This window comes from Pongo abelii, chromosome 10 (assembly GCF_028885655.2).
Source record: "Pongo abelii isolate AG06213 chromosome 10, NHGRI_mPonAbe1-v2.0_pri, whole genome shotgun sequence".
Taxonomy (NCBI): domain Eukaryota; kingdom Metazoa; phylum Chordata; class Mammalia; order Primates; family Hominidae; genus Pongo; species Pongo abelii.
Genome location: NC_071995.2, coordinates 65393748 through 65417956, shown reverse-complemented (window position 1 = coordinate 65417956; position 24209 = coordinate 65393748). Strand labels below are relative to the sequence as shown.

Here is a 24209-nt window from a genome sequence, read left to right as displayed (position 1 = left end):
CATATATTTACCTTCCCGTAGCGGACTGCTCTTGAAAGCCCCAAACCCTTTTTTTTTTCCTGTCAAGTCTCCACAGTTTATCTTTCTTTGTTTAAAATGGTATATAAGCTCTTCGGCCTGTTAGCTTCTTTGTATGTCTTTTCTCCTGATAATCTGTCTTTTGTCAGTCTAATTTGCAGTGCTCCAGTGAATCTAAAAGGGTAGAGGAAAAAGGGTTATTTTTTTCCCCTATAAACTGAATTATAAATTCCATTACAACAGGGTCTATGTCATTTTATCTTCTTAGTACTTAACATAAAGCAGTGTTTAACAGGTCAGACGTGCCCAATTTAGGGTCTCCAAAGGGAGAATTGTATGCATACATATATATTTCATGTGCAATATTTACAATATATTTATATTCACAATATATACAATATTGCAAAAATCCTAACAGAAGCTATAACATTATTCTAAAGATTGCTGTTCATAGCAGGGATTATATCAGTCTGTGTAGAAACCTGTTTCTAGCAAATGATAAGCAATTCCTTTATATGTGTTTATTTACTTCCTATGGCAAAAACAAATAATATATAAATATTATATTATATATAAATATAAATAAATTCCTTATTATTTAGCAACTGTGATGTTTTTGTAAAGAAAATCTTTCACATAGAAAAAAATAAAAGTTTTTCTTGTTCTTGGTGGTAAATAGTATGGAAACCAGTGCAGTGCGATTCAATTTCAAAGAATTAAATATCACTAAAATTTGTTTATTTATTAATTTATTTATTTATTTTTGAGACAGGGTCTCACTGTGTCACCCAGGCTGAAGTGCAGTGGCACAATCACAGCTCACTGCAGCCTCAACCTCGCATGCTCAAGCCACCCTCCCATCTTAGCCTCCTAAGTAGCTGAGTTTACAGGAATGTGCCACCACATGCAGATAATTTTTGTATTTTTTGCAGAGACAGGGTCTCACCATATTGCCCAGGCTGGGCTTGAACTCCCAGTCTCAAGTAATCTGCCCACCTCAGCCTCCCAAAGTACTAACTCTTATTAAAAGTTGTGGTCAGAACAACTCTGTCCTTAGTTCTATGGAAATGACCTGCAGCAGGTGATGGAGAAGAATCAGAAGACTGACTAAGCAACTTTCAGTTACTTCATATGGATTTCACATTGGCGGAAAAGCAGGAACAAAAAGAAGTCTCGATTCACGCACAGTTGATACCAGGAGACCATTTACTGGCCCTCATGAGATCCTCCCTGGAAGAGGATCAATATCAAGGGTGAATGAATCCTATTTCTTCACTTCCTATTTGTTCAACCAGAAATTTCTACGTATGTTGTTGTATTCCTCAGGACACTTCCAATTTCAAGTGACAAAAACCCAACTCAAACTAATTTGACAGAAAAGGGAATGTACTGGCTCTTACAACTGAAAAGTTGAAAAGTCGGTTCTAGTTCAGGTATGGCTGGATCCAGGACATCAGATGATGTCCGTAAGATGCACTTGCTCTACCTTCATCTTCAGGCTCTGCTTCCCTCCTCCCTAAACAAAGTTTCTACACTAGGCAGTGCAAATTATCTCTGCAGCTTCATGTTTAAATGGTTCTTTGATCCTGCAATCTTCAGAATGACTCTCTCAGTGCAGCCCCATGTCAAGGACTCTGAAATGACAATGAATGCCTCTGCCTGGGTTAGATGCCCACTACAGGACACATCACTATATTGGGGAGGATGAGGCATGATTGTCCAATCTGGCTCAAATGCTCAGTCGTCTGGGAAAATGGCCATGTGTGTGACTGCTCCACAGACACGAGAGGCTGGGATTTCCAACAGAAAGATGCTAGGAAGACAGAAGAGTTGCTTATGCCCTAAGATCAAGATCTGTGTAGAGTGTCCCCTCAACCACCCAAATCACAACCTCCCCATATATGGCCTAATCGTATGTTTTTTTTTGTTGTTGCTTTTGTTTTTGTTTTTTGTTGTTTTATTTTGTTTTGTTTTGTGTAGACAGAGTCTCACTCTGTTGCCATGCTGGAGTGCAGTGGTGCGATCTCGGCTCACTGCAACCCCCACCTCCCAGGTTCAAGCAATTATCCTGTCTCAGCCTCCCGAGTAGGTGGTATTACAGCCACGTGCCACCATGCCCAGCTAATTTTTGTGTTTTTAGTGGAGACGGGGTTTCATCATGTTGGCCAGGCTGGTCTCGAGCTCTTGACCTCGTGATCCACCCCCTTCGGCCTCCCAAAGTGCTGGGATTACAGGCGTGAGCCACCTCGCCCGGCCCTAATCATATGTTTTTAAACAAAAGGCCTAAAGAGCTTACTCCTAGGTTCCGTTCAAAACTGAAACAAAACAAAGCAAAAAATAATAATAATAATAATAATGATTGAGGGAGCCATGAGATCCCAGGCACTATATTAAGTTTAAAGGCTTCCAAATGTTCAACTTCTAATGAATGATTCACTTCACCTCAATGCCTCTGTTTTAGCAAAAAGCACCTGTTCTTTAAAACAGATTTACCTCTTCAGCTGAGATAGAAATTCTAAGAATAATTTAAGAGCTAGAAAGGGCCAAATAAAAGTTTTCATCAGGGAAATAAAACAATGTCCATTCTCTGGATTGGATACAACCCAAGAAAAGCCATTACCCAGCAGTGACATATGAAATATCTGCTTTGATTTCATGTGGGAGATTATTTAGCAATGTCAAGACAAAACATGCCAATTCCCGGCAGTTGTCAAAATGCCATTCCAAGTGTAACCCTGATAAAAAAAAAATCCACTCCCTCTGCAAATGTCACCAAGCTTCTGATGAAAAATGGATATATTTGCTAGTTTGGGAGAATAAAGAAAAGACTGGAAGGAAGAAAAAGTTTCCCTTTAGGAGGAAACTAGAAGGAAAAGGAGGGAGGAAGGAAAAAAGGGAAGGAGAAAAAAAGGGAGAGAAGCAGGGAAGGAGGAAGGGTGACCTGTTAGTCTACCCTTCAGATTTATGCTAAAAGTTTACCAGGTCAGAAAACAGGCTTTGGAATTAAGGGAGATATGAGACCAAGTTCAGGCCCTGCCACTTAAGAGTTACCTACACTTGGTAACTTCACCTTCATTTGTCTCAGTGTCTTCACTGGAAAAATGAAAAATAATAGTACAATTAATAACGGTTAAAAGAAGCAACATGGCCGGGCGCGGGGTGGCTCATGCCTGTAATCCCAGCACTTTGGAAGGCTGAGGCGGGTGAATCACCTGAGGTCAGGAGTTCAAGACCAGCCTGGCCAACGTGGCAAAACCCTGTCTCTACTAAAAATACAAAAATTAGCTGGGCGTGGTGGCGTGCGCCTGTAATGCCAGCTGTTAGGGAGGTGGAGGCAGGAGAATCACTTGAACCCAGGAGGCAGAGATTACAGTGAGCCAACATTGCTCCATTGCACTCCAGCCTGGGCGACAGGAGTGAAACTCCATTTCAAAAAAAAAACAAAAACGAAGTAACCCATGTGGGGTGCTGAGCCTGGTGCCAATCTCTAGAAAGCACAATACATAAGATCTGGTATTACAGGCCTATGGAAACAATGTATCCTGATGCTCCACGGAAAACATCTTCTTTATTTAAATTCATCGACTTAAAAACACCTAGACAGAAGTTATGAATAGGCTATGCCTCTTTATTTCATAGGCAGAATGGTAAGTTTTGAATAAAAGTATGCTCTTGTTTGACACATGGAAAATAGGAAAAGGCATCTAAAGAATCTTCTCATTATCAAGCCTGAACCTTTGCAGAACACTAGAGGTCCCTCCTGGCACTGAATCCTCCAGCCCTATGATGCAGAATTCAGAGTGACAATTTTCTGCCTCAGCCCCACTAGATGTCTCTTCAATAAAGTTCTAATACAGTTAGTGCCCTGGCATTGATTTGATGCCTGGGAAACATTACGTAGAAAGAACATAGTTTTAAATAATCAAACCATTTTCCTAAATGTGCATACATTCTAGAAGCCACCCTCCACTGCCACACACATAATTCAAACCGAAGATGTCTTTTGTTTTCCAGAACCATTGCCTGTTATTAAGACGATATCAGGGAAAGGGAGCAAAGGTGACAAGGAAGTTGTTTTGATTAATTGGGAACCATAGATGGTACTTGGAAGCCATGGGGGAGATGCCCTCCACAAAATTAAAAATGAGGTTATTCTCTCGAAGTTAGATCACCAAATCAATGGGAGTGCTAGCGATGTGGCTTTAATGGCCCAGGTTCCAGTAAGCAGAAAAGTCAGACTTCTGTCTTCTGCATAGCCGACTTCCTCAAAACACGAGAGAAGAGAATGCCTTTCTGAAGGAAGGCAATTTCTTCTAGTTGCATCTAATCAAAACTTTATTGTGTTTCTATTGCCTGCTGTTTTCCTAAGAAACATTGAATTACTGGGATGATACCTGATTCTCACCAGCTACCAGAACCACCTCCTTAGTTTTCAGGGAGTGTTTCTTGACACAAACCACTTCAACAGCATTGCAGCAGCTAGTTTAAAAGGCAATATTTTGTCCTGTGTTTAATAAGCTTAAAAACTCACAAGCCCACCTGGCATTTCTAACCAGCATTTATCCATTTGTCTGAATGGATCAAAGATTGCCTCATGGGCATAATAACTGACCCATAAGCATAATGGTTGTGATGCCTGGCACAGTGGGGTATTCTGTTAGGGGAGCGAGAGAGCTGTGGACAGGGAAATCACGTAGCTTGGGAAGCCTCAAACTACAAAGATATAGTAGCAGGTATGGGCAAGGCACACAGAAGCTGAAGGTGGGGTGCATGTGAGACCACAACATAGGCTGGTATTGTGTTTAAGAAATTTCAATGTAAATGTCTTTAGGCAGGGGATTCACCCGAGTTAGCCACCATTTCCACCATATTCCATTGCTTCCTATTGTCTTAGGCCTGGGGTAATTTGATAACTTCGAACATCTGGCCCCTTTGGCCTGAGTCAGAGCTGTTTTTTCAGGGAGGGTTTGCTAGAAAGTAAATGATTGGGACAATTAGAGAGATTAGAATAAGATCTGTAGATTTAGACAACACTATCACAACAAGGCTAATTTACTAATTTTGATCATTGTACTGTGATTATGTAAGAAAATAGTTCTTATTTTTAGAAAATTAACTCAAGTATATAGGAGCAAAGGCATAAAGTTAAAAATAACTACAGATGAAAACGTCTCATTCCAGATCTGCCAAATAAGGATTTCTAGAAGTGAGGCCCTGAAACCTGCATTTACCATGATCCCCAGAGAATTCCCGTGCACCTTCAAATCTGAGAGGCCCGGATCTGTAACACCTGCTGAAGAATGACACCCATTTACCAGATAAAGAAAATGCTGTTCTTTGCTGCTCCCCTGGTTACCCTCAAAAGCCGGAAAGAAGAGAGGATGAAGAGAAGGTCAGCCTCTGCAGACATAGCTATCATTCATAACTGCTGCTGTTTCCCAGTCAACTAAAATGGAAAATGGACTGCTCTTACACCAATGTCACTGAAGTCCATCACGGCAGTACTCCAGGTCCTCCTTTCCCATGTATTGCCTGAGTGGGGCACATTGCCCCCAGACAGACACAGGATGCTGCCCCCAGGCCAACACTTAGAGCTAGAACAGCGATGCTCATCACAGAGCTAGAACTGCAAGCTCAGTCAGGTACAGGGAGTGTCGTTGCTGATTGCAAAAAACTGACTCAGCCTTTCAGTAAAAGTGCCTTAGGGAATGGAACTAGATTGTCCTGTGACAAACCAATGAACACGTCTGCTTGTCTCAAAATATGTGAAGCAGAACCAAGCTTCCAGTGCTGAACAAAGGACTGCTCTAGTCACCAAGCAGCATCCTTTCCCAAAGAAGTTTTCATAGAACACTAGCCTAGTAGATGATCTTGGCAAAAAGGAGCCCATAACTAAGTATTTTGTTTCTCCCCTCTTGGAAACTGAAGATGCACATTAACATATTAAGTGCTCTGAAAAGTCACACACTGAAGAAAAAACCAGTATGACTCTTGTTTAGCTCAGTATTTCCTGAATATGTTCTTCGATGAGACTCCTTTTTCATTGAGTGCCTATTAATATTTTCTACAATAAGGTTTTAAAGAAAAAAACTGAGGAAACGCTATAGAGGAGAATTTATATTCAAAGGGGAAGTCATTTAGTTCCATAAATGGAACATTAATTGGAGAAAGAATGGCAGTTGTGAAGCACACCTAAAAGTATTAGCAGAGCCTCTAAAGGACTTGGGAAATGGACTTCCATTCCCTGCCAGGAAACTTCCTTAAGAATAAAGGGACTCCTTTGGTCCTGATCAGAAAGGGAGCAATATTCCTTGTCTGCATTAGAGTGGAATATTGGGATGATTAGCTACCAGAAGAGTCCTCTTTGATCTTTCCCACTCCTTCAACCCCATATTCATTCCACTGGAAATCCTACTCTACGTCCTCAATCTCAATCTCCCACTTCCAGTGCTGCAACCTCAGCTCACCACAGCCTTGACTTTCTGGGCTCAAGCGATCCTCCCACCCCAGCCTCCCAGCTATCTGGGACCACAGGGAGGCACCATCACGCCTGGCTAATTTTTGTATTTGTAGTAGACACAGGGTTTTTCCATGTTGCCCAGGCTGGTCTCTAACTCCTGGGCTCAAGCAACCCACCTGCCTTCGCCTCCCAAAGTGCTGGGATTACAGGCATGAGCCACTGTACCCAGCCTCGATCTCCCACTTCTTACACATCCACTGCCCCTTTGGCTCAAGTTACCTGGACTACTGCAATAGTCTACTCACTGGTTTCCCTACTTTCACTTTTATTCTCCTGCTATGGTCTGAATATTTGTGTCCCACAAAAATTCATATGTTGAAATTCTAACCCTTAAGGTGATAGTATTAGGTGGTGGGGCCTTTGGGAGGTGATGAGGTCATGTGAGTGGCACCCTCATGATTGGGATTAGTGCCCTTATAAAAGAGGCCCCAAAGAGAGCCCTGAGATTGCAGCGAGAAGGCCACATCTATGAACCATAAAGCCAGCCCTCACCGGACACCAAATTTGCCAGTGCCTTGATCTTGGACTTCACAGCCTCCAGAACTGTAAGAAATAAATGTCGGTTGTCTATAAGCCACCTAGTCTGTGGTATTTTGTTATAACTGCCTAAACAGACAGATACACCATCTAGTGTATTGTCCATACTGCAGAAGGGTGATCTTAGCACTTCGAATCTGATAAAATCACACTGTTTAAAAATTTCCAAAACCTGTCCCTTGCCATGGAGAAAACACAAAGATAACATAGGCCTGGCCTGGCATTTCCCTTCAAACTCATCTTGACTAATCTTCCACTCATCTGCATGTTCCAGCCACACTCCTCTTCTCCTGGATTCTCTTTACCTGGAATTCTGCTTCCTATCTTGATTTTGCCTATTTGCCCTTCAATATAGATCATGGTGATCTATGATGGTCATAGTGATCACAGATTCATCACAGAACACTAGGCAAAAATCATTTCCTCCAGGAAGACTTTCTTGATTCGACAGCCTAGGTTGGAGTAGCTCAAAGTGCAATCCATACTTCAGTGCCAATCTACAAATTGTTTCCAGGGTGATAAATATTAAAATTGAGAAATAAGCATTTAGAATGTTCTATAGTGTTTTAATATTACCATGACATCCAAGTACATGGTCAGTAGACTCCCCTTGTTGAACAGGGCAAAGAGCAATTCAGGTGTTGTCAAACTCACGTGGTCAGTTACATGTAGCACAATTTGTATGCTAGTATCAGTCCAGGGCAGAATGAAGGGAAAAGTGGTCTTTCAGCACACATAGTTAGAGATGCAATGGTCTAGGTCACATTGTCATGTTATACAGTCACAGCACCATGTACCTTCTTTTCAAAGCATCTATCACAGTTGGTAATTTTATGCATTTTTGTGAACTTTTTTCTTATTGTCTTTCTCCTACACAAGACTCCTAGCTTCCTGACAGCAAGGACCAACCACGCTTGTTGCTGTTCGATGTCAAATCCTTCTAGTCCAGCACAATACCGGAACACAGTTGGTGCTTAAACAATGTGACTAATAAATAAGTGGAAAACCTATACCTAGTGAGCCTTGTCGTCAATTTTAATACTTTATCACCTCAACAGCATTCTTAGCACTTACTGAGTTACCTGTGGCTTATATGTGAGGATAAGGGTGAGCAATGAGAGAGAGATGAGTGAATAATTATTCCATTTTATGAACTCAACCAGACCCTTTCAGATCACGTTTCGATGGCATAATAGGTATAAAATGAGTAGTGAACAATGATGTTTTAAGGGTACAAAGGAATGCTTTGTCTTTGGTAACCCATATCTGTGACCTGTTGTCACACATCATGGGTATTTGGTTTTGTTTGATGTTTATATTTGACTCTAATTAAGCAACATCATAAAATTTCATTGCCCTCCCAGCAACAGAGCTCATGCCAGCTTTCGGTGATGTTGTTTCCTCACCCAGCTCTACCCTCCCTGCCTTTGTTCACAGCTGTTTTGCTGATAAAATGGAGAGAAAGAGAGCTGGTATTAAGCTGACAGCTTGCTTCTGGCAGCTGCTGGACCTCAGAGCATAATTTCCTCCCTAGTGGGTTATCAGAATCAAACACCCTCGACTAATCAGAATTTCAAAGGAAGCAGATATCCAGTTGAATTTAAGAAGATTATTCCAAAACAGCTCTGAGTAGGACATTGGACTTTTGGGCCCCTAACTATTTGCTCAAACAGGCATCAGAGTCAGCTGGAGTCTTGAACCTTTTCCAGGAAAGAGAAGAAATTTTAATATAGTGAAAAGAGCAATGGATGGTGTTAGCAAGTCTTAGCCCTGCTCTGGGAAAGGTACCTAATCTCCCTGGTTTGATTCCTCATACGTTGAAAAGGGGGATTGGACCAGATGACCTCTTGATCTCTTCTAGTTCTGAAATTATGGAAGTGAATGATTCAGTTCCTAAACAGAGGCTTCAAGAATGCTAAGGAACTGAGTATCTGTTCCCAGATGGCAAAGTTGGCAAAGGTTATATAGGACTTAAAGGTCTTTCTATTTACTACTCATTCAGTTTAATCCTTCTTCTGAAAGACAGTACAGTATTTACCTCCTGCCTAATATTGTGAACATGAATTTGTTTATACAATCTCATGACTCTGAGATCTAACTCTAATTCCTTAAATAGAAGTGTAAATACTAATGGTATTCCCAAAAACATATGCTTGGTGAAAGTGTTCTAGGATCAAATACATTTCTTTCTTTTTTTTTTTTTTTGAGATGGAGTTTCACTCTTGTTGCTGAGGCTGGAGTGTAGTGGTGCGATCTCGGCTCACTGCAACCTCTGCCTCCCAGGTTCAAGCAATTCTCCTCCCTCAGCCCCGAGTGGCTGGGATTACAGGCATGTGCCACCATGCCCGGCTAATTTTGTATTTTTAGTAGAAACGGGGTTTCTCCATGTTAGTCAGGCTGGTCTCGAACTCCCAACCTCAGGTAATCCACCCACCTTGGCCTCCCAAAGTGCTGGGATTACAGGCGTGAGCCACTGCGCCCGGCCGGATCAAATACATTTCTGAAATGCTGTACTCAATATCCTCTCCTTAACGTTTCACATTGCAGAAGGGTGCGTTAAAGCCTAGAAAGTCATGCACTAAAGAAAGCCTACTTAACTTTGCTTGCCCTAGCATTTCTCAGTGTTGAGGTCTTTTTTTCCCTCTGGAACATTTGTTTTTATTTTTATTTTTATTTTTATTTTTTAATTTTTATTTATTTATTTATTATTATTATACTTTAAGTTCTAGGGTACATGTGCACACCAGGTTTGTTACATAGCTATACATGTGCCATGTTGGTTTGCTGCACCCATCAACTCATCATTTACATTAGGTATTTCTCCTAATGCTATTCCTCCCCTAGCCTCCCACCCCCCAACAGGCCCCGGTGTGTATTGTTCCCCTTCCTGTGTCCAAGTGTTCTCATTGTTCAATTCCCACCTATGAGTGAGAACATGTGGTGTTTGGTTTTTTGTCCTTGCGATAGTTTGCTGAGAATGATGGTTTCCAGCTTCATCCATGTCCCTACAAAGGACATGAACTCATCCTTTTTTATGGCTGCATAGTATTCCATGGTGTATATGTTTTTCCCACATTTTCTTAATCCAGTCTATCATTGATGGACATTTGGGTTGGTTCCAAGTCTTTGCTATTGTGGATAGTGCCACAATAAACATACGTGTGTATGTGTCTTTATGGTACCATGATTTATAATCCTTTGGGTATATACCCAGTAATGGGATTGCTGGGTCAAATGGTATTTCTAGTTCTAGATCCTTGAGGAATCGCCACACTGTCTTCCACAATGGTTGAACTAATTTACACTCCCACCAACAGTGTAAAAGTGTTCCTATTTCTCCACATCCTCTCCAGCACCTGTTGTTTCCTGACTTTTTAATGATTGCCATTCTGACTGGTGTGAGATGGTATCTCATTGTGGTTTTGACTTGCATTTCTCTGATAAACAGTGGTGACGAGCATTTTTTCATGTGTCTGTTGGCTGCATAAATGTCTTCTTTTGAGAAGTGTCTGTTCATATCCTTTGCCCACTTTTTGATGGGGTTGTTTGTTTTTTTTCTTGTAAATTTGTTGAAGTTCTTTGTAGGTTCTGGATATTAGTCCTTTGTCAGATGGGTAGATTGCAAAAATTTTCTCCCATTCTGTAGGTTGCCTGTTCACTCTGATGGTAGTTTCTTTTGCTGTGCAGAAGCTGTTTAGTTTAATTAGATACCATTTGTCTATTTTGGCTTTTGTTGCCATTGCTTTTGGTGTTTTAGTCATGAAGTCCGTGCCCATGCCTATGTCCTCAATGCTATTACCTAGGTTTTCTTCTAGGTTTTAAGTCTAACATTTGAGTCTTTAATCCATCTTGAATTAATTTTTGTATAAGATGTAAGGAAGGGATACAGTTTCAGCTTTCTACATATGACTAGCCAGTTTTCCCAGCACCATTTATTAAATAGGGAATCCTTTCCCCATTTCTTGTTTTTGTCAGGTTTGTCAAAGATCAGATGGTTGTAGATGTGTGGTGTTATTTCTGAGGGCTCTGTTCTGTTTCATTGGTCTATATCTCTGTTTTGGTACCACTACCATGCTCTCTTGGTTACTGTAGCCTTGTAGTATAGTTTGAAGTCAGGTAGTGTGATGCCTCCAGCTTTGTTCTTTTTGCTTAGGATTGTCTTGGCAATGCAGGCTCTTTTTTGGTTCCATATGAACTTTAGTTTTTCCAATTCTGTGAAGAAAGTCATTGGTAGCTTGATGGGGATGACATTGAATCTATAAATTACCTTGGGCAGTATGGCCATTTTCACAATATTGATTCTTCCTATCCATGAGCATGGAATGTTCTTCCATTTGTTTGTGTCCTCTTGTATTTAATTGAGCAGTGGTTTGTAGTTCTCCTTGAAAAGGTCCTTCACATCCCTTGTAAGTGGGATTCCTAGGTATTTTATTCTCTTTGAAGCAATTGTGAATGGGAGTTCACTCATGATTTGGCTCTCTGTTTGTCTGTTATTGGTGTATAGGAATGCTTGTGATTTTTGCACATTGATTTTGTAACCTGAGACTTTGCTGAAGTTGCTTATCAGCTTAAGGAGATTTTGGGCTGAGACGACGGGGTTTTCTAGATATACAATCATGTAATCTGCAAACAGGGACAATATGACTTCCTCTTTTCCTAATTGAATACCCATTATTTCCTTCTCTTGCCTGATTGCCCTGGCCAGAAATTCCAACACTATGTTGAATAGGAGTGGTGAGAGAGGGTGTTCTTGTCTTGTGCCAGTTTTCAAAGGGAATGCTTCCAGTTTTTGCCCATTCAGTATGATATTGGCTGTGGGTTTGTCATAACTTGCTCTTATTATTTTGAGATATGTTCCATCAATACCTAGTTTATTGAGAGTTTTCAGCATGAAGGGGTGTTGAATTTTGTTGAAGGCCTTTTCTGCATCTATTGAGATAATCATGTGGTTTTTGTCATTGGTTCTGTTTACGTGATGGATTACGTTTATTGATTTGCATATGTTGAACCAGCCTTGTATCCCAGGGATGAAGCTGACTTGATCGTGATGGATAAGCTTTTTGATGTGCTACTGGATTCAGTTTGCCAGTATTCTATTGAGGATTTTCATGTAGATGTTCATCAGGGATATTGGTCTAAGATTCTCTTTTTTGTTTTGTGCTTGCCAGGCTTTGGTATCAAGATGATGCTGGCCTCATACAATGAGTTAGGGAGGATTCTCTCTTTTTCTACTGATTGGAATAACTTCAGAAGGAATGATACAAGCTCCTCTTTGTACCTCTGGTAGAATTAGGCTACGAATCCTTCTGGTCCTGGACATTTTTTGTTTTGTAGACTATTAATTACTGCCTCAATTTCAGAACCTGTTATTGGTCTATTCAGAGATTCAACTTCTTCCTGGTTTAGTCCTAGGAGGGCGTATGTATCCAGGAATTTATCCATTTCTTCTAGATTTTCTGGTTTATTTGCATAGAGGTGTTTATAGTATTCTCTGATGGTAGTTGTATTTCTGTGGGATCAGTGGTGATATCCTCTTTATCATTTTTTATTGCATCTATTTGATTCTTCTCTTTTTTCTTCTTTATTAGTCTTGCTAGTGGCCTATCAAATTTGTTGATCTTTCAGAAAAACAGCTCCTGGATTCACTGAATTTTTGAAGGGTTGTTTGTGTCTCTATCTCCTTCAGTTCTGCTCTGATTTTAGTTATTTCTTGTCTTCTGCTAGCTTTTGAATGTATTTGCTCTTGCTTCTCTAGTTCTTTTAATTGTGATGTTAGAGTGTCAATTTTAGATCTTTCCTGCTTTCTCTTGTGGGTGTTTAGTGCTATAAATTTCCCTCTATACACTGCTTTAAATGTGTCCCAGAGATTCTGGTACTTTGTGTCTTTGTTCTCATTGGTTTCAAAGAACATCTTCGTTTCTGCCTTCATTTCGTTATTTACCCAGTAGTCATTCAGGAGTAGGTTGTTCAGTTTCCATGTAGTCATGTAGTTTTCAGTTAGTTTCTTAATCCTGAGTTCTAGTTTGATTGCACTGTGGTCTGAGAGACAGTTTGCTGTGATTTTTGTTGTTTTACATTTGCTGAGGAGTGCTTTACTTCCAATTATGTGGTCAATTTTAGAATAAGTGCAATGTGGTGCTGAGAAGAATGTATATTCTGTTGATTTGGGGTTGAGAGATCTGTAGATGTCTATTAGGTCTGCTTGGTTCAGAGCTGAGTTCAAGTCCTGGATATCCTTGTTAACCTTCTGTCTCGTTGATCTGTCTAATATTGACTGTGGGGTGTTTAAGTCTCCCATTATTATTGTGTGGGAGTCTAAGTCTCTTTGTAGGTCTCTAAGGACTTGCTTTATGAATCTGGGTGCTCCTGTATTGGGTGCATGTATATTTAGGATAGGTAGCTCTTCTTGTTGAATTGACCCCTTTCCCATTATGTAACAACCTTCATTGTCTCTTTTACTCTGTGTTGGCTTAAAGTCTGTTTTATCAGAGACTAGGATTGCAACCCCTGCTCTTTTTTTTTTTTTTTTTTTTTTTTTGCTTCCCATTTGTTTGCTATATCTTCCTCCATTCCTTTATTTTGAGCCTATGTGTGTCTCTGCATGTGAGGTGGGTCTCCTGAAAACAGCACACTGATGATTCTTGACTCTTTATCCAATTTGCCAGTCTGTGTCTTTTAATTGGCGCATTTAGCCCATTTACATTTAAGGTTAATATGGTTATGTGTGAATTCAATCCTGTCATTATGATGTTAGCTGGTTATTTTGCTCTTTAATTGAAGCAGTTTGTTCAGAGCATCAGTGGTCTTTATAATCTGGCATGTTTTTGCAGTGGCTGGTACCGGTTGTTCCTTTCCACATTTAGTGCTTCCTCTATGAGCTCTTGTAAGGCAGGGCAGGTAGTGACAAAATCTCTCCACATTTGCTTGTCTGTAAAGGATTTTATTTTTCCTTTGCTTATGAAGCTTAGTTTGGCTGGATATGAAATTCTGGGTTGAAAATTCTTTTCTTTAAGAGAGTTGAATATTGGCCCTCACTCTCTTCTGGCTTGTAGGGTTTCTGCTGACAGAACCACTGTTAGTCTGATGGGCTTCCCTTTGTGGGTAACCTGACCTTTCTCTCTGGCTGCTGGAATATTTATTAACACTTACTAAGCTAGGATTCCACTGAATGAACTTGGAAAATGGTGCTCTAAGAGGGATCTGTGCTCCCACGAGCATCCTCCACTTAGTAGAGGCCAGGAAGTTCTTTCAAAAGGCCAATTCTCCAGTCCACTCCAGACTTCCTGAATCAGAATCTTTGGAGTTGGAGTCCAGAAATATTAGCTTTAACAAGCCCTCCAGACAATGGTATGCTGGAGCTGGGAGGTATCAACTCTCCAGAACAGATTATTATTAAAATTCCAGGAATTTTAGAAATTTGTGAGCTATTTGGCTTCACATTGGTAGACTGAAATTTGCTGTGGTGGAAGTATTTACACCATGAAAGTTGGCAGATGCTACAATTCAGGGCTTTTCTGTTCTTCCCCAGAGAGCTAGTTATTAGACATTTATCCGTAAACCACTGCCTCCAGGTCATCCTTACATACACTAAAGTTTGAGACCCACTGATAATGCAAGTATGTGCTATTTCCAGAAGGAATTATGTCAAAACTGTTAAAATTTAATCCCTCGTTTTACCATGTTTTTAGATATTCCTAAAAAAGACATGCAGAAAAAAAAATCTTACATTTTCTGTTCAAAATTAAGTAGAAATTATCTAGGAATATCTAGAAATAATCAAGTAAGCAGAATCTCATTATGAAGAAGCAATTCTTTTGTCTTTACAGACTTTGGTTGTTGTTTTGTTTCGTTTTTTACAATGTATTTTTTTATTTTAGTTGCAGGCATTTAATCATAAAATTAATATTTTGTGCTTTGGCAATTAAAAATTATATATTTAAGGTGTGTGTAACTTGATGATTTAATATACACATACATTGTGAAATAATCACCACAAGCAAGCTAATTAACATATCACCTCACATAGTTGCCATCTTTTGTGTGTTGTGTGATCAGAACATTTTAGACCTACTGTCTCAGCAAATTTTAAGTGCACAATAGTATTCTTCACTATATTTACAGTGCTATATATTAGATCTTCAGAACTTATATTTTGTATAACTGACTTGATACCCCTTGATCAAAATCTCCCCATTCTACCCCACCCCACCCCAGCCCTGGCAACAACCATTCCACTCCCTGATCCTACAAGTCTGAGTGCTTTAGATAGGTGAGATCTCAAGTATTTGTCCTTCTGAGTCTGGCTTATTTCATTTAGCATAATGTCCTCCATCTTCATCAATGTTGTCTCAATGGCAGGATTTCCCTCTTTTTTAAGGTTGAATAATATTTATTTATATATATCACATTTTCATTATTTACAGGCTTTCTAAATTGAGATATGTACAGGTCTTGCTGGCAGATATAGCTTTCTTGCTGACAGATATAGCTTTACTGTTGTCTATTCTTTCATAATCTGGAAAAAAATATCTAGAGGTATAAAAATATTCTCGCCGGGCATGGTGGCTCATGCATGTAATCCCAGCACTTTGGGAGGCTGAGGCGGGCAGATCACGAGGTTAGAAGATCGAGACCATCCTGGTTAACACAGTGAAACCCCGTCTCTACTAAAAAAAATACAAAAATTAGCCAGGCGTGGTGGCGGGCACCTGTAGTCCCAGCTACTGGGGAGGTTGAGGCAGGAGAATGGCGTGAACCCAGAAGGCAGAGCTTGCAGTGAGCAGAGATTGCGCCACTGCACTCCAGCCTGGGCGACAGACCAAGACTCCTTCTCAGCAAAAAATAAAATAAAAATAATAAAATAAAAATTTTCTCAGATTGTTGATTGTCACTTTTTTAAAAAACTTATATACTCCTCTTTGCCACCACCTTTCATTGAAAAGAAACACATCTCACACCTGTTGAAATTTTAGCTGGGCTCTTTTGTCCCACTGGTGCCTTTAGGGGTATTGATACAGTACATTATTTCTTTCTTAAAGGGGTTGCCTTGGACTGATCCAATTAGAGTCCTGATCTCACATTTGATAGCAAACACAGAGCCCAGAATGATCTTTTCTTTATTTCTCTGGTTCAAGAAAAGTACAGAATCCAATGACAGAAGCAGAAAATAGATTGTGAGATGGAAGAGTCTGAATTTCCACTTAACGTTTGTCCTTCTGTTCCCTCTGAAGGTGGACAACACAAAAGTGACTGCTGGACTAAACATGGTTTTGCTTGAACAGCTTATCTGACATAAATATACACCACTGACAGTCATATCCCAGGTCACTAGAACCTTGACCCACCACCAAGATGTATTTAATTTTTGTGAATCCAGCAGTTAATTCTGACAGCCAAATGCTACCAGGTTGTTTATCTCTCTTGTAAAATGCCATATGGTATATGCTTAAAGATAAGCATCTCATGTCTCCATTTTAAAATTAACAAGTTAATTTTTATAGCCCAAATCTTAAGAATTTGAGCATCAGATTCCTTTAAAAATTTGGTATATTTTTATGTCATACTTTTAAATTATTTCAGTCTACATAGTGTTTGCTCCATAAACAAAACATGTCACTTATAGCATTATATTTTTGTAAGTTTTTATGTAAGTTAAAGAAAATTAAATATCTTGTATTACATACTAAATTAGAAAAATAAAACCTGTTGTTACATAGTTGAACATTGAGTTATTTAAAATTAACATCAAATACAGTATCTGAATGTTTTTACAAAAAAATCTTATCATGTTACACAAAATAATAATTTCTTTTAATTTTTAAGGAGATTTGAAAAGAGTTTAGAATTTGAAAACATTTTGCTAATTCGGCCTTCAAGTAAATTCATGTAACATGGAACATACGCTCTTAAAAGCTTGCTACACCTAAATAAAATTCCAAAGAAATCTTTCCCAAATGATAGAGTCGCTGACCCATAATAGGGAAATTTTGGGGATCATTGAAACCTTTATCAAATTGTTTTAATCTAACTTCATGATTACCTACTTGCCCAGCAATGTAGATTATTGTGTTTTGCAGGATGTTAACATTGAAGTTTGAACTGAGGTACCCATATTATAAATATAGGATGTCAAAATGATTACAACATGCTGCATATGTACATGATTTACAAAGAATTATCAAACTTAGGTTATGATGTTTAGATGCTCAGCCAGATTAAGGATATACAAAGGTGAAGGGTTTATTTTAAAAGAATTTTTAGAGAGTTATTGCCATACTATGAATGTCTGTTTCCACCCCTATTCTTAAGGCTCCACCTTGAGCCTAACAGGCCTGTGGACAGGTCATCTGTACTTCTACAGTGAGAGCAAGGCATGCATGAATGGTTCCCTTGGACAGAGCGGGCCTTGAGAGAAAGGCAATGGAGGTCAAGCTAGGACTTTCCAAAAGGCTAGAAGGAATCTATCAACAAGAAGCTGGAAGGGAAAATTGGATGTCTACTCATTCCAGAAAGAGTTGGAAATGACCATACAAATTCTCAAGGAGAGGTCAGCAATATTTCTCTGGAAAGGGTCAGATAGTAAATATTTCAGGCTTTGAGGGCTGTACCACCTTTGTAGCAACTACTCAACTGTTTGGTTATTGCACAAAAGCAGCCATAAGCAATGTGTAAACAAATGGATGTGTCTATGTGCAGGTAAAACTATTGACAAACACAGGTGTCAGGTTGGATGGAGCCTATAGGCCATATTTTATCAACCCTGCTATAGATGCATCAGCTTGAGACAAAGGAGGAGGAGGTGAGCAGAGCAGAGCCTAGCTATGGAAAAGCCCATGAAGGTCAAGTTCACTTCAACATCCTGCCAGGTCTGCAGCACGTTCACATGACAGCCTTCCCCATTCCTCATTCCTCTTCCCTCCCTGGCACACCTATCCTGGAGACATTAGAAGCTGGCCAGCGAGCTGGTTTGAGACAAGAGGAAAAGCCAGAGAAAGAGAAATAAAGAAGCAGCAGCCACCAACCCTGCACCCTTTCTCCCCAGCAAGCTTCCAGCCTGGGGAAGACAGCCAGGAGAGGACAGAATATTTGACATTAACTCCAATTCAGAGATCCTGGACTGAACACACTTAATTTCTGAATGGAGACTATTTCCAACTTAAAGTGACCAGAGATAGAACTGTTTATTACCTAAGAATCAGTAGAAAAGTCACAGGACAGAGGAAGGGAAAAGGAAAGCTACATTTTTATTTTTATTTACTTATTTTTCACCCTGTCTTACGATGCTGAGCTATACTTTTATTAAATTACACTTGCTTTTTCAAAATACTGGTTACATACACAAGCCCAGAGTCAAGCATTTTCTTACTCTATCTGAAGACTCCAGCTGTAACAGAGAAACAAATAAAGATGACATCCACCTCAGCCACATCTGGCAAACTTGACACAAGCGGCTCACCAAGAAGGCAACCCAGCAGTTAATGTTACTGACCCATTTGTCATATCCCAGTTTCTCCAGCTGTCCATAACAGGTATTTAATTATAGAGAATGACTGGGGATTCATTTGTCCTTCAGGAAATTTCATGACTAAGGTATGTCTTTCTTCCAGTAACATGCACACACTCACACAGACGCATTTAATTCTCCAACAGGGAGGGTCACACTTCTAAGGACCGAATGCCTTCTGTTGTAATGGGAGAAAAGTGAGTCATGACACTGCTGGGAAGCCTGTGCATGGCCTGCATAGGTCAGAGCACATGTCTAATTATAAGAGGTGCTGGTCAATTCTTTCACTGCTCTTAAATTGCTGTCTGCTGAAGGTCAACCAAGCCAGCAATTTCTGTTACTCTACACTGAACAGGACCTGTGGAGCATTTCTCAGGGTTCAGCTGCGAGCACTCGAGTGGAAAGCCTTATTCATGCTCAGTTTTGAGACCAGGACAACCAGCAGCATGAGCATCTATCTGGCAACTGTTGAAGATAGAGAAGAACATTTTGTCGGTTTTGTTCTCTTTTGTTTAAGCTAAAAAGAAGCTTTAAAGAAATATCATTAGCATTCTGTTGATCTTAGAGATTCCATACTGTGAAAGTTACAACATAAGGTTATCTAACTCACACTTCAGCCACACTTTCCAAAATGCATAACTCCCCTGACTTCCTCATCTCTAGTTAATATCACACAGACATTTGCTTGATAAGTGGTGTAATTCTATTTAATTATGCACTTGCCAGGTTTTGGCTAGTCACTAACTGCTTTATGTGTGATCACAATACAGTTTTCTTCTTAGCCTGTTAGCTGCTACCAGCAAGGTTGGATATGTGTCTTCTCACCTAATTCATATAGTAGTGTAGTATAATACATATCATATTTACATATCATAATTTTTTTATTTTAAAATTCTACCACAGCCACCCCAAAATGGTGATGGAAAGAAAAAGACAGAAGAGGTTTATGATTATCGAATCTTTGGTTTTCTTACAACAACTCTAATAATTATTTTATTTTTGAGAATTTTATATTTATCCAATTCATCTAAAGTTAGTAGTGAAGTTAGTTAAGATCTACACCTCCTCTTTTTCTCTTTTCCTTCCTTTTTTTCCAGCAACTCATTTTGACTAAGAATAAAAGACTCTGAATCAAGGTTGGGTTTTATCTTCAAAAGGGTGGATTGTATGGAAGACTGTCAAAGTGCTATTTTCAGGTTTGGGTCGTAAATACCTTTTTTTTTTTTTTCCCCTGTGACAGTTTCGCTCTTGTTGCCCAGGCTGGAGTGCAGTGGCACAGTCTTGGCTCACTGCAACCTCCGCCTTCTGGTTTCAAGCAATTCTCCTGCCTCAGACTCCCAAGTAGCTGGGACTACAGGCACGCGCCACCACGCCCAGCTAATTTTTTGTATTTTTAGTAGAGACGGGGTTTCCCCATGTTGGCCAGGATGGTCTCGATCTCTTGACCTCGTGATCTGCCCACGTTGGCCTCCCAAAGTGCTGGGATTACAGGCGTGAGCCACCATGCCCGGCCTGTAAATACCATTTTTAAAGAAAAATAGGCTGGGCATGCTGGCTCATGCTTGTAATCCCATCACTTTGGGAGGCCGAGGTGGACGGATCACCTGAGGTCAAGAGTTCGAGACCAGCCTGGCCAACATGGTGAAACCCCATCTCTACTAAAAATAGAAAAATTAGCCGGACTTGGTGACATGTGCCTGTAATCCCAGCTATTTGGGAGACTGAGGCAGAATTGCTTGAACCCTGGAGGTGGAAGCTGCAGTGAGCCAAGATCGCACCACTGCACTCCAGCCTGGGCTACAAAGTGAGACTCCACCTCAAAAAATAAATAAATAAGGTAAGTATTCAGCCTCCCACAATTATTATTATATAAATATTATATATTCGTTTAATATTTACTTTCTCGGCCAGACCCAGTGGCTTGCGCCTGTAATCACAGCACTTTAGGAGGCTGAGGTGGGTGGATCACCTGAGGTCAGGAGTTCAGGACCAGCCTGGCCAACATGGTGAAACCCCGTCTCTACTAAAAATGCAAAAATTAGCTGGGCATGATGGCAGGCGCCTGTAATCCCCGCTACTAAGGAGGCTGAGGCAGAAGAACCACTTGAACCCGGGAGGCAGAGATTGCAGGAAGCCGAGATCCCACCATTGCACTCCAGTCTGGGAGACAAGAGTGAAATAAAAAAAAAATATATATATATATATATATATATATATATATACATATACATATTTTGTCATTTTCATTCAACAAATACTTATGGAAAGCCCACCATGTTCAAGATAAGGTCCTGGGCACTAGGATTCAACAGGAAAAGAGAGAAGGTCTTGTTATCTAGGAGTTTATGTCCACTGCACAGAGACCCCCCAGTGAGAACACTTTCTAAGGGTGAAAGTTATGCAGGGATATAGGATGACATGAGAGTGTGGCTTGGTAATAAACCAGGATCGGGTGGTCAGGAAAGTCCTCTCTGAGAAGGTGAATTAAAGTTGATCTGGACGATGAGAAACAGTCACGCAGAGATCAACAAGGAGTACATTCCAGAGAGAGGAAAATGTTCATGCAAAAGACCTATGATAGGAACAAATGTCAGGGAGCAGAAAGAAGCTTGGTGTATCTGAAGCCTGTGCGTGATGTGAGGATGATAAGAGGTGTGTACAGAGAGGTAAGTGAGGGTCATGTGCTGAGGGCTTTTCAAGAAAGGACTTTGCTGCATTTGGATTTTATTCTAAGTTTGACAAAAAGACAGATGATGAGGGGCATTAAATCAGGAGAATAACACAACCATGACCTGACCTACATTTTTAATGTTGTGCTCTGGCTTAGGAAGAATGAATTGTTAGGAGATACTAATGGAAAATCAATACAGAAACCATTAGAGTCCTCTAGGCAAGAGATGGTGTGTACTTTCCTTAGGATAGTAGTAAAGATGGAGAAAAGTGGAAGAATTCGGGGCAGACTTTGAAATAGAATTGGCAGGACATGCTGAGAGATGGATGTGGGAATAAGGGAAATAGACAGAACGAGAATAATGTCTAGATTTGTGGCTTGAGCAGCTGGGTGGTGGTGTGAGGCCACTTACTGAAATGGAGTCTACTGAATAGAAACAGATGGAGAGGTTGGTAAAGAATAAAGATTGTCCTTAATCATGTTAGGTTTGAGATACCATTTGGACACCCAAGTGGAGATATCAGGTAGGCAGATAGATTTGGGCAAGTCGGTGCTGGAAAACAGTATTTGGGGTTATCAACATAAAAATGCTACTTGATGCCATAAGAATAGATGAGGTCATCAAGGGAGAGAAGAACAGAAAGAAAAGTGAAGAAAAAAATCCCAAGTCATAAGCCCTGGGATATTCCATTGTTCAGAATAATAAGAAGAAAGAGGATCCATCAAACTAGTCTGCAAAAAAGTAGCCAGAGAGGTGGAGAATAAACCAAGCAAGTGTAGTGCCACAAAAGCCAGAAGACCAAAGTGTTCTGTAAAGAAAGGAATAGCCAACTGCACCTAATGCTGTAGAGATGCCAAGTAAGGGGAAGAAGTGATGTGACTGTAATCAGCAGCCCAGAGGTCATTGGTAGGCAATTCAAGAACAGTCTCAATTGTGGTGGGATCACAAGTTCAGTAAAATGGGGATGAAGTCATTAACTACAGAAAAGCAACTTAAGACATATCACCAAGACAAGTAGCAGAGTAATAAGGAAGTAGCTATTAATAAAAAAAAAATTTATCAGCCAAGTATGAAATTCAAGGCATTGTACTAAGTACAACTGGAGAATAGGAAGAGAAACACTTTACATTTCATGCTCTATAGAGCTCAAAAAGTATGGCAAGGCATTGGAAGACTAATCATGGTCACATGTATTTATTAGCTATTCCCATACTAACACTATATAACAAATAGTCCCCACAATACAATACACAACAAGGATTAACACAATACTTATTGTGTTAATCTCAAACACAATAAGGATTGATTTTTGCTTGTAAGTCAGCTGGAAGGTTCTGCGGATTGGAATCTGGCTCAGGGAGTAGGAGCTGGGCTTGCTCAAGTGTCTGTGCTCAGGGCCTTTCTCGGTGCCAGAACGTTGGTGAGTGCAAAAGTTGCTTGTCCATGAGTATGGCTCTACCCACCAAATTGGAAGAACACAATCTGCCAATAAAGAGAATGAGGCTAGCATATAAAGAGGGGTGAAGATAATTATTAAAGAGTCTTAACTATACCTTTTAGCTTGAATCAAAATATGCCTGAAGTCTTCCATCCTGGGCTTCCCAGTAACGGAAACTAAAAACCTCCCATTGTGTTTAATATAGTCTTAATTGGGCTCTGCCACTTGCAATCCAAAGAGTTCTGACCAATACATTCAAGTTAATTTTGGACCTTTAAAAAATAAATATCCATTGATGATTTAATCAAAGAGAGATTCTTTTAAGGGGGAATTTAGGAAGATTCATTTTCACAAACTGGTTGGGAGAGATAATAAACTACTGAGATGAAGTCCAGCTGGCAAGAATTTCATAATTTAGTGCCTGAGGATAAAAGGAAAGAAAATCCCATTTTCCTGTACCACAGCTGATATTCAGTTGGTTCACATCGGTACAGCCATGCTCGTTATTTAATGCCAGCATCCGTTCTGATAAGTGGTATCCACATCTTCTGATTATTAGGTATCTTGATTATCACTGCTGTCCATATCTATGCTGCAATATATTTTCAACAAAGTGAAGCTGCTTAGGAATATTTTAGAATTCTGTTTTCTGTCTACCTATGATGTGTAACCTCAATTTCTTTCACCTTGGATATCAAGATGCAACAGAATAAATTTGTCTGCAGCCTGGATGAACTTGCTCCCCACGAGAGGGACTGACTTTACTCATCCTTCTCTTTTAACCCAGTTGTGCTGAAATTACCAAGAAAGAGCCAGGCAGAATGCAAACGGCAGTAACATCCAGACTTTCATAGACACTGACCAGAAGTTTACCTCTGGCCACAGATGCCAGAAGCAGGCAGGCAAGGAAGGGACCAAGGAGAGGCCATCAAGAAAATGAAGGTACAATAAACTGTAAAAATTGCTTTGGCAATGCATGATGTACCACTGAGTCAACCTATATTTCCAACAAGATCCTGTAGGATAAGCCTGCAGAATACACAGACTAAAAAGATGGCAGCTCCCCACCCCAAAACACCTTCCCTACCCACCAGCCTCTGCTCAAAATTCCACCACACAAACTTGATTTTTTAATCTAAGGAAAGAATCAAGCAGATGAACTATGATTGAAGCTTATTTTATAATAGCAACGATTCAAAAACAAACTCCATGTCCAAACTTAGTCAGCTTTCCCTGACTGGCTAAATAAATTATGATGTGCTCATACAATGGTGAGGCAGGAGAATAGGGTCTGGAGGCAGGGAACCTAAGATCGATTCATGTTGACTTCTTAGGACTAAGTCAAAAGGAAAACCCCAACTTTCCACAACTAAGAAACAAAAGCATGGAAGCCTACTCCCTTTGCAAACCCTCCACCCACTTTTTCTGCCTGGCAGATGGAAAATTGAACGTATCTCTGATTGGTTGCAGAAAGCATAGGAGTGTAACTTTTGTAACTTTACTTCAGCCTCTGATTGGTTG

The 24209-nt window shown here is 40.1% G+C and overlaps 1 long non-coding RNA gene across 1 annotated transcript in view; it reads right to left on the bottom strand.

Annotated features, from left to right (window-relative positions):
- Positions 1 to 24209, bottom strand: part of LOC129049151 (uncharacterized) — a 123675-nt gene that overhangs the window by 32975 nt on the left and 66491 nt on the right. The window contains exon 3 of the long non-coding RNA XR_008511983.1: positions 12 to 192. This is a non-coding gene — a long non-coding RNA (uncharacterized LOC129049151). The remainder of the gene's footprint in view (positions 1 to 11; positions 193 to 24209) is intronic.